This window comes from Pseudochaenichthys georgianus, chromosome 11, assembly GCF_902827115.2.
Source record: "Pseudochaenichthys georgianus chromosome 11, fPseGeo1.2, whole genome shotgun sequence".
NCBI lineage: Eukaryota > Metazoa > Chordata > Actinopteri > Perciformes > Channichthyidae > Pseudochaenichthys > Pseudochaenichthys georgianus.
Window position 1 is genome coordinate 10,334,621 of NC_047513.1, and position 10,078 is coordinate 10,344,698.

The 10,078-nt window shown below is 43.8% G+C and overlaps 1 pseudogene; it reads left to right on the forward strand.

Annotated features, from left to right (window-relative positions):
• LOC117455484 (glutamate receptor ionotropic, NMDA 2D-like) overlaps positions 1 to 9,001 on the forward strand; it is a 233,194-nt pseudogene extending 224,193 nt beyond the window's left edge.
• The last annotated feature ends 1,077 nt before the right edge of the window (positions 9,002 to 10,078 follow it).

The window sequence follows — 10,078 nt, forward strand, 5'->3', positions numbered from 1 at the left end:
CGGGTCATTTACACTCTGCCTCTCTCATTTGATGTTTTATTCATATCAAACATTGTTCGATGTTGCTGTTGAGATGAAAAAGGAAAGACTGGTTCTAGCCACGCATGTTTAGAGTTCATTATGAGCAAGTAGGAACGATCTTATTTAAATTAAAGTGCCAACAAACAACAGCACAGAGACACATCAAAACTAGATGCTCTTTTTAGTTGCCACTTACTCATTAACGTTATGTCACTAGGGACAATTCTACCTTAGTTAAGTTTAATGAAAAATAAACAATTTAATCTTAATTTACGCAGTTGGAAGAAATATTAAGTTTTAAGTTAAGTAAGCAACAGAAACGCAATTTTCTTCCCAATAGTTTTGACTCCTCTCAAGAACCTGTAACAACTCCTTGACATGCCTCCCTCTACAATTACTTTTCACAATACTTTTTGAAAAACACTTTGAATTTTTGTTTGCTAAAACCTTTGTTTTGTTTGATAGTTTGAAAATTGACAAACAAAGAAGCTGGGTAAACTAAGTGCATATGACGCACACCTGCACACCTGCACACTTGCTCGCCTGTTCCACTCTTCGTTTTCCGAATGCCAGGAAGTATTCTTGCCTCGCTTCTGAAGCAAGACGCTCGGAAGACATGTGCTACCAAGCAAGCGTACTCGACATTGAGAAACCCCCCAGAAGTAGAGGGAAACTACCATGAGCAATTTCCCAGAATGCTGTTAGACAGAATAAAGAGTATTTCTTATTTTAAAACTGCTGTCTGCTTTTATGAAATATGTTTTGCAGACAAAGTAACACAGTCAGTTATGGAATTAACTGAATAGATATAAAATAAATTAGGGTGGAGAGAAATAAACAAAAATATATAAGTTGTAGCCCTGACAAGTCAAACCTATCTGGATGTGGACACGTCACTGGTTTTAAGGGATCCTTGGTGAGGTAATTATAGCAATTTAACAGATATTCTTTATCTGGAGGCTTTATCCATGTTTTTAATCAGACATCACATCCTTATATAATGACTCCAAATATTGCCATTATCCTGTGTTTAACAGCTACTGGCTATTGTTAACTTCCATAATAAATGAGACATACAAACAGTACAAGTTATTTGTTAAGTGCATCTAAAGATCTGGATATATTTAACACAACTGGTAAAGGCTGAGGATACCTTTCATTTGGTTTGTGTATAGTTAGAATTAGGAATAACAGGCCCTTTCATTCTGTGTCTATCTGTCTCACAAACACATACACTCACTCCAATCTTCCTTATCATTCTTGGCAGACTTATGGTGTAATTGTGATCTCTCTTTCATCTCTCCACCCAGGGGATGTACAGTTGTTGCCAGTTTGAGGATGAGACAGCACCTGGAGGTGGCTCTTTGCCTCAATACCACACCATGACCACCATGTCTACTGCTGCCCAACAACACCTTGTAACAGCCACAATAAATAACACGACTGCCATTGCCATGGTGCAGCAGCAACAGCAACAGAAGCACCACCAGCAACAGGGGCCGACCTATACGACCATGCTCCCCGGATCACCGCAAACTACAGGACATTCAGCCATGGCTATGGGACCCTCAAATAGCCCCTTGCTGGAAGGCCCCATGCCCTGCTCCACCTTCTTGCCTCGCCATGACCGCAGACTAGCGGTGGTTGATCGTTGGAACAGGCCAAAGCCAGAGAAAGTCATGAGTGTTAGCAGTAGTGGAGGAGTTGGTATTGGGGGAATAGCAGGAGGGATCACTGAACTGCAGGTGCCGCAGTATCAGGCAAACCTTGGACAGCACTGGAACCCGTTAGGCGGAGTTGCAAGTGGAGCTGGGGGAGCAGGGGGAGGAGGTGACACAGGGCTAGATGAATATAAGCGCTACTATGGTCCGATAGATCCAGAGGGGCTAGGGGCTAACTCTGACAAACAGGCAGGGGGACCCCAGCAGACTCCTAAAGCTAATCCTCGAGGCCCCAAAGCCTCAGGGATGCCAAGGATGCCTTCTAAAGTCCCTCAGCAAGGACCAGGGCACTTAATCTCCCAGCCACCTCCACTGATCCCATCTTCCCCCCGAAGACCTCCTTTCTGGCGACGAGGAAGCCTAGCACAGGCAAGGATAAAAAGCTTTGGAGGTCCCCTGTATGAGAATATACTCCCTCTAGGGAGACGAGGAGGTGGGAGGTATGGTGCAAGTGATGGAGGTGGAAGGAGAGGGCGACGTCCTCCTGCACCTCCTCCTCTGCCTGTTCCTCTCTGCTCCCCAACACATACTCCTACTACACCCTCCTCCCCATGCCGTTTCTACTCCTCCTGCTCCAGTGCCTCGTCATCCTCCTCTTCCGCTACATCATCCTCATCCTCTTCTTCATCATCTGTCTCACTGTCTCGGTCGAATTCTGCCTCGTCCTGCTCCAGTGACAGCTCCTACAACTCCTCATTGAGTTTTCGGTATCGTGCTGGCGACAGGGAACTTACGGTGGATGACGATTGCGACTCAGATCTGCTTACAGAGGAGTCCAGCCTCCTTCTCGGTACACGGAGGAAGATTCGTTCTCGTCGCATGTCATCACGCTCGCTGCCGTGCAGCCCTCCACCTCCGCCAGTTCCGCCCCGCAAACCACGCACTCAGAGAGATAGCGGCAGAGAGAGCAGAGAGAGAACTGGCAGCCAACTGGCCCAATTACAGGAGTGGTGGGCATCATGGGGAGAAAGAGAGCGTGTGAGGTTAGGAACAACAAGCCGGGGAGAAGGAGGAATGGGTAAAGAGGAAAAGAGACACCACAAAGAGAGGGAGCGTGAGAGAAAGAGGAGGAAGAAAGGCAGGAAAAAGAAGAAGAGGGAGGACAGGGAGAGAGAACGGGAGCGCAAGCGTCGCAAAGCTAAGAAAAGGAAGAAAGAGGACAAGACAAGGAAGAGAGAGCGGAAGAGGTCAGAGCAGGAGGGGGGAGATCCTGAAAAAAGGGAAGAACTCAAATCAGGGACACCAGATTACCCATCATACCCACCCTTGAGGCGAGAATCCTTTCGGAAAAAAAGTGAAAGCTCAATAAGAAGCTATGGATGGAACATCCCAGCCGAAGAGGAGAGGAAGGAAAGAGAAGAAAAAGAGAGGAATGATGGGGAAGACAGCAGAGGGAAAGAAAGACCAAACAGGAGAAGGAACAGCAAGCACTATCAAAGTTCGAGCAGTAAACCTTCGACATCTGTCAAATTCTGGGGAGGGGTCAACCCATCCTCTGACACCATTCCATCTGCCTTTCTGCCCTTGTTGCCTCTCTCCTCTAACAGGAGGAAGAGTAAAAGTTCAGACAGGGATGTTGTAGGAATTGAAGGAGAGAGGAGGCCATTGCTGGGACAGGGTGGAAGAGCTGAGATGGTTTCCAAGGAGGGGTTATCTTTCCACAAGTGGGAGTCTGGAGTAGAGGGGGAAGAAGAAGATTCTGAGCTGGAGAGGCGGAAAGCTGAACGTGGAAAGAGGCGAGGAGGAGGAAGGACAATGTCCGATGAAGAGCGAGAACGTGATAAGGTAGTCGGGATATATTCCGATGATGATGGTTCTTCAGGAGAGTTTGGGAAGTTTGAGAGGTACTGGGAGGATCATGAAGGCAGAGCGGTAGGAGGTATTGGTGGGGGAGGTTGGTTTTTTAGCACCTACCCTTCCAGGGAAAAAGCCAGCAGCATCACAAGTAGAGATGACCTGTTCTTGGAGAGAGGAGAGAGGTGGGGGACGGCAGAAAGTGGATGGGGGTCTGGTGGAGGTGGTGGAGGAGAAGGAGTAGATAGAGGGTGGGGGTCTGGAACACACTGGCCCCCGCCTCCTCTCACCCCACCACCACCCCGACGATACTGGTCGGTCGACAAACTCCACCTTCAGAATGAGAAGAAGAGTAAACGCAAGTCCAAGGACAAGGGGAGAGGGCGCGCAGGTTGTTCCTCCTGTCATTCCCCCCAACACCATCCGCACTCCCAATCCTCCAAATGGGCCCGGGTAACCTCACGTAGTGAGGAAGAGCTGTACCGCCAGAGTTTTGGTGGCCCACTGAAGCCTAAACATGACTCCTCAGCTTCCACCAAACTTGATCGCTCACAGAATCCATCCAAATCTGGCAGCCAGTCAAACCTCAATATCCAACAGAGGACACAAAGAGCAGATAGGGATCGAGATCGAGGACGACAATCATCCCCACCTCCGAACCTCGTACCGAACTTGCCACCCCCACTTCCTGCCCTTCCAGCTCCTCCGTCTTCATCTCACCCTATCCACGCTCCTCTCCCTACCTCTTCCTCTTCTGTATCCTCTCCCTGTGTGGTCTCATCAACCCCAGGGGCCCCCCAACCCTCTTCCATGGCTTCGGCAAGTGCCAAACTACAGTATCAGAGGTTGCGCTCTGTTCCCCCGCCTCAGAGGTTTCCTCAGTCTCCTCACTTACCCCTCAAAGCCAAGAGCCTTTGCTCGCGAAGGGGCTCAGCCCAGTTCTCCAGCGTGGAGAGCGAGGTGTGAATATCAAAAGTCATAAGAGCCCTGAAAGGGCTAAGGACAAGCAGGTGATCTGGATCTGAATCTGCCCTGCAGCAAACATGGCTGCACGGCCAAGTCAGAACAGTATACGCACTGTGCCCTTTCCTAAAGCTCTGCACAAACAAACAAACCAGAAAGCCAAACAAATCCTATCCGGTAGTCAAAGGAAAACAGGAGAAATCGTGTACTTGTTCCTTTCATTCCTCTCAGTATGTGAAAGACTACAACCACAGCAACAACTTGCATCCTGAACTGGATAATCAACCCATTACACTAAAAAGCAAATCTGACTTTAAAAGTGGTACAACTGAAAGAGACTCCTTTACAGTGAAGGTCTTTGGATGTTGAAGCAGCGTCGTTTGTATTCTGAGGATTCTTAATGCTTACTGAGGGCTCAGGAACTTTGTAGTACTGTATGCCTGCTGCTCTCGGAAGCCTTTCACACAGAACTGTGTTCTTACATTTGACCCTGAAACAAGTCGCTTTCAACTGCTTTTCTTTTTCCGTAAGAAACTGTTTACACCCCGCAGAACTGTGACACCCTCTGAGGCACCATTGTTGTGTTTGATCAATAACTTGTAGTTTGGAGGGAGAGGAGGGTGATAACCACCCTTCCCTGTCTCTTTTGTTCTACCATGTCTTGTTCCCCTTTATTCTCCTTTCCCCCCCTTATGTTCACTTGCTTCCTCTTTTCTCTGCTCTACGTCCCTTTCCTTACTACCTTTTTCAAAGCTGTCTTTTCGTCTCTCTTGTCATGTCCTCTCCTGTCCTCCCCTCTTGGCTCCTCTCGTTGATGTGATGATTATGTGTGTCTGTGCTTTTCTGTGTTTGTATTCTTGACAACAGGGTAAGTCAACTGTGACTGATATTCTACTGGCTTAATGAAAGCTGAGTGCCAAACTTAAGTAGAACTCGACATCAATCTGTACAATGTTAGCTGTTTCCTTTTTATCTCGCAGTTTTTCATCATCTGCTAAATCCGCGAACATGCAAATACACACTCGCACACTTAAAGTACACACAAACACTAGCATACATGAACATGCAAGGACAAGTGCAAGTCAATTCATATTTTCTCTTTCTAGAGCAATACATAATTCACCTTCTGTTCATGTTACAATGTTATACTTTGAAATGTTTTCTTCTGTGTTGTAGTTGTTGTTGTTGTTGTTGTTGTTGGTGTTGTTATTGATTGTTTTCTATATATCAAGACATGTATTAAGTCTCATACAATGTAAGCACTGTGCCATTCTTCTCAAGCTGCACATGAAACATTCTCTCAACTACCTAACTATGACAATGGAGGCAGTGTCTTTTCCCCTCCCTGTATTTGACTGAATGCGAAGTCAGCCACTATCACGTGTGCTGCGACAACAAGTGAAACACTTGGAGATGGAAATGTAAACATTTCTGATGGTTAGCGTGGGTGACAAATTGAAAAGATAGAAAAATAGTTTACTTTAGTTCATTGTCGATGTAGCCTGACGTAAGCAACGGTATGCTAACCTTAGCATGCTAAGTGCTCTGCTTATGAAGGATTACATCTGCAATGGGTTACAGTTTGAATAATTGTTTTGCTTTTTTTCTCCTGCAAGTATCCCAATTAGTGCCAAGAGTACAGAAATACAGAAATCATTTGCCAATGAAAATTAATCTACCAAGATTTGAGTAGGAATGTGTCTAACATGCTAGGTGTAGCTACACAGCTTTGTTGGACAAGGTGAAAGATTGTTGCAGGGAAATAAATACTTATAGCCTTATGCTTGTTGCTCCTGTCATATATTTTGTGTAAAGTATGAAGTGTTGTGCTTTGATCAACATGTATGTGGTTAGCTGCATGCTATGAAGACAGTGTGATTGGAAAAGGGAGCGTTTTGATTGGTGCCATATCAGATGTAGTGCAAATGCCGTTTTGATGTCAAAGAGACCGTGCCTATGTTGAATGGTAGCTATCGCAGATGGTTTTGAAGAGGTTTGACTGATGGTGTATGAAAGACACAGTATCACCTCCTGTGCATTTTTCTGAATCATTTATCGTATCCGGTAAATGTGTCACTAAGAGCTATAGCTTTTTAATCCATGACCAAACTGACACCAGCAGTTACACTCAGATGTAAAGATCTTAGCTATAGTAGCTATTCATATCCAGTAACATTCAAATTGCATCAGGACACTGGACATCAGTGGAGTTATTGAATGGAGAGGCCTGAACTTCCGGCACAACACTGTGTGTGTTTTTCAGTCGGTTATAGTCCATCTATCCATTACCAGTTTGGTCAGCTCTTGTTTGCCTGGAACTGCATCTGAGCCATAATTTACTTCAGCTGAAGAAACAAAATGAGAACTTAACTTTTAAACATAAACTTGTTTGTTTTTGTTTGCCTTTAAAAAAAAAAAAAACTATACATATATTTATCATATATTTATATGTGTATTTGTGGCGGTGGTTAGTGTTAGAGAAAATTGTTGTTTAGCATCTTGATATTTTGGGATATGTTTTGTCATTCCAAGTCCATTGAGATAATAATATAAATATCATGCGTTAAAAACACACATGCTCTCATATTTACTAACAACAGGGAACTTATTATCAGTTTCTTTGACAAAGGTTGACTGTATTAAGCCAAGTTGGAGGCAGTTCAGTGCTTTGCTTATTCCAAACAGCAAATAACAAGTTTATACACATTTCAATGAAAGCAAGAAGTGTTTAGTAGAGTGAGTAAGTGTGACATGTTTCAGTGCATTCACACCGCAAGCAACTCCAGTCTGTTGTCTCAAGTACAAACAATCTCTGCGACCTAAAATCAAGTTAAAATCTTTCAAGAAGATTTGTGTTGCAGTTCCTTTTGCTGAAACACTACAGCAACAGTGAACAAGCATGTTTGGCACGTCCAACCTACGAAGCTAATGATGCAGGTATGGTTAGTCGAAGTCCATTGTGCCAGGCATAAAATGTACACATACCACCATGTTATTGCACTTATAAGCTACTAGCGGTGTGAACACAAAGCTTGGTTGTTTCCTCAGAGAAACAAGCCACCTTTATGTCCTTCTCTCCCCTTGCCTCTTTTTTTCTCATGTCTTTCCACTGTGTTGTTGTGTGTCTGCAATTGTAAAGCTGGTCTGTTTAAAAAAAAAAAAAGAGTATATCTAAATACATATGATAGTATATTTCAAAGCACTAAGAGCTATGTTATTTAAGTTTGTCTACTACATTTTCGGTATTATCTCAATCAATGTCTTTTTTGTCTGTTTGTCTTTCTCTCCTTGTCTCACACCTCCTTCCCAGCTCCCTACCCCCCAGCGAAAACAGAGACCAGTATGTAACTGTGTTTTTGCTCTCTTAAGACCAACCATTCACCTCCATTGGCTATCTACTGTAGCTGACGCTGAGATTTCAACAAAGTGACAGAGTGGAGGACTGCACGAGTGTCTTATGACCGTGTCACTGTAGCAGTGGTGGCGTGTCTTTGTCTACCTAGAGGGGCCTTTATTTTGGTGGGGGCTACGGATTAACAACTAATTAAACCTTTTATGGATACAGCAGCTTTTACCACAACTCTCACATATGTAAGAGTCACTTTCTCAACCCTGTTTTGGGTTTACATTGGACCCTAGAGTTTTTACCGCGGAGTAGAGTAAGGTGACCTCTTTGAAACACAATGTAGCGAGCAGCACAGGCTTTTTATTTGCATCTCTTAGTAGCTGTAATACTATACAAAAACGTGCACAGCTACCCCTGCCGACCAACTTATACAGTATACATAAGGACTTTGATATACGTAAATAGTGTGTTGTATCTGCCAAGCTGCTGTGCTGTCAACAAAAGAGAAAAAAAAGATTATATGACATTATACACAACAGACACACTGTTTCTTTCTTAATTTTACAAAACTGGTTAAAAGTTAATATGGGTAGGGCTAAATCTGCTTGCTAGTATGGTTTCCACTAAGGCCAAAAATTGCCTAACCAGGGCTTTCTTTTTATTATCACATCTTCAAACGTTTCGCAACTTTTATTCCTGAATAAACAACAATGATCCTGCACACATCATTGAGTGGAACATGGAAACACTGCCTGAGATAAGAGATCCATCCTCCTGTCCAACCATTGCTTGCTTATGATACATTGATAAGTCAGTTTGGTCAAAGATGAATAATTCTTCAACCCTGAGCCCTGGTAAGACCAGTTTTAGCCTGCAGTGGAAACACATCCACAGTTTCTGCCTGTTACACCTCTGAACAATGTCTCAAGGCCTTGTATTAATACTGCTGTATTGACTGTACGGGATGATGGCTAGTGGTGCAACACTTTATTGTCATAGTCTCTCACAGGCACATTAAACACACAAACATGCATACACTGTCAGATTTACATGGGCACACACACATACACACAGGTTAGGGTGGTAGTGCTGCTACCCCTCCGATTCAGCCTTCTGCCACCTGTCGGGACCATTTTGACAATATTGTGCTGCACTGCAAGCAGGAAAGAAATAAAAAAGATGATTTTAATAAAGAACTAAAACAAATGCCTGATATTTATTTTGGTCGTGTGAATGTGTCTACAAATATTAACACTGTTGTTATACTATTATTTTTAAGATTGAAGGAATATAGTTCACGGTCCTAAAGAATAACAACTGTTGCAAGCGGAAGAAATAAATAAGTATTTTAGTGGTTGACCACCAAAGGAACAAGACACCGGACAGAATATTGTGCATGATGCCAGGATGCTTGTATATATTTTTTCGAACCCAGTTAACCACGGCCACTTTCCGCACCCATGTAAGTCTGTGGGACTACGTCATAGATGGATAAAGAGAATGTCTACTCTAGTTTGGGACTAAAAATAAATGGGCCAGTTCAATCAATTAAGTGTTTATCAGATTAAGGATTGTTGTAGGAACTCGCATTGCAATCAGGGCAAGTGCAAAGCATTCTGCAAAACGTTACAGTGGTCTTGGGCAAACAGAATATGTAATGGAACCTGAAAGTGTTGGAAAGTAAAACAAAATCTCAAATACTGTACTAATGTACAAAACAGGATGAAAGACAAAAGAAAGGTGGGAAGAACAAACGTAAGAGTTGGGAGACAGTGCTCAGTTCTCTTGCTGTCTGCAGGGCAAGATAGAGCTGGTTGTCATTTCTGCTGACTAAAGGCCACCGCTGAGTGCTGCCAGTATTAGGAACACTGCAGATATGGATAAATCTCACAGACACTACCTCTCTCTCTCTCTCTCTTACTTCTTCTCCTTCATTCCACTACACACACAGTCACATACACACACATGCTCCCTCTCGCAAGTAGGAATTACCTTCTAATACTTTTTCTCCCTGCCATTTTACAGTCCTAATTACACAGTAGGTTCAGGAGTTCAACGTGTTGACTCGGAATGAGATTTACAACAAAGCACACTATAAAAGGCAACTGTACTTCCGCTGTCACGCGTGCTTTGATTAATGTCCTCTTTTAATGTCTCTCCTGCGGTGGTCACCTGCGTAAATGTATCCGCATAGAACTCCCTATATCCCTACTCCGTATATTCCTATGTTAAG